Genomic DNA, 1,740 nt, shown 5'->3' on the forward strand with positions numbered 1-1,740 from the left:
GATACATAAAGGAAAGAATCTAAACCGAATAGGTAAATCTGGATCGTTTGGGCAAAAGATTCTGAAATGAACGGTTAACTTTCACTGAGATTCAAGTTTTTTGTAAATTAGATCGTCGAAAAGACTGCGAGACTAAGAATGCAAACTATGTTATTGGCACTCCGTCGGTTACAACGATGAGGGTTCCAGTTGATCCGATCAACGGAACAGCCTGCTCGTGAAATTAACGTGCAAGTGGATGAGCACTCAGACACGTGTACCCTTAACGTAGTTCTCAGGGGAGATTCAGCGTGACACAGAGTGTGACATGGCTGGCCCTTTGAAATACAGCTACAACAGAAATAGGAAGAAAGAGTGAGAGAAAGTTGTGATGAAAGAGTACAGCAGGGTTCGCCACCACCCCCTGCCGGAGTCTCGTGGAGTTTTGGGTGTTTTCGCTCAATAAATACACACAACGCCCGGTCTGAGAATCGAAACCGCGAATCCGCTGCCCTAACCACTGGGCCATTGCACCTCCACATAGAATGCAAACTAACTTAGACATCAACAAGAAAGTTTTAAGAACGCTTTGATGAGAATCAGTTATGTCGAGGTCTTTAGTTATTGTTTGTTTAAACCTATTGAATAAAACCAAATTAACGAATGAAACTATAGAAAAACCATTAAATAAAGAAAATTTAAACGCAATTTTGTATTAAGCACTACAACCTTCAACAACCAGGAAAGAAATGTGCTGCAATATACTCTCTTTCTTTCTCTGTAAGTGTGTGTCTATACACACACGCACACACAATATGGTATCACAAGGTATACCGTGTTTCCAAGCAGTCACAGGGACTGATTTTTTTTTTTAAGTGTAGTGAACACATGGCAAATATAAACAAATGTCTGCTAGTTGATTTTTCTACTGACTGAATCATATATAGCTAATAGTTATTTATAGCCAATGAATCAGATGATCGCGCTAAACGGATAAATCCGATTTGCATAAATAGTGCTATACTGGCAAATTACTCATTTAACAATGTAGCGTTGTGAGCAGAGAAGTCAGAGTAGGTGACTTCTGAGAAAGGTCCCAGCTACAACTGAAACCGCTCATATCAACCCTTATCTTTCTGTTCACAGAGACACTTATCTACGTGTTCATTACATTTCTAGAACTCAGTGCCGACTAGAACACAAGGTTCATCACGTGATATATTTCAAGTTATTCAAATCCAATATTTCATGCATCGACAGTTTATATATCACCATCAATTTAATGTCCCTCTTTCTACGCTTGTATGGAGTCAGACGAAATTTGTTGAAGCAAATTTTCTACGACCGGATGCCCCTCCTTCAAACAAATTCAAACTATTTCCTAGCAAGGTAATATTTCTATGAAGTTGAACATATTTTCACAGATGTTTGGAAACAAAGGACACCATATCTGTGTTGTTGACATTGGTTTATAACTATCGTTCGAAGGAAAATAACACACGCATACATACATAATTATAGCGTGGAAGACACATATTTAGCCATCCAAAAACAAAACACACATAAACTTAACTCCACTTAAAACATTTATTATTTGACACCAAATTATAAATGTTCAAGGGAAGTTAACAGTTTGTGTTTTTGAATGGCTACCTGTCTTCCACGCTATAATTGTTTTACTTTCAACACAGCCTTTGATCAAATCAGTTGCCTACACGTATATATATATATATATATATATATATATATATATATATATAT

Source organism: Octopus bimaculoides, chromosome 4 (genome assembly GCF_001194135.2).
Source record: "Octopus bimaculoides isolate UCB-OBI-ISO-001 chromosome 4, ASM119413v2, whole genome shotgun sequence".
Classification (NCBI taxonomy): Eukaryota; Metazoa; Mollusca; class Cephalopoda; order Octopoda; family Octopodidae; genus Octopus; species Octopus bimaculoides.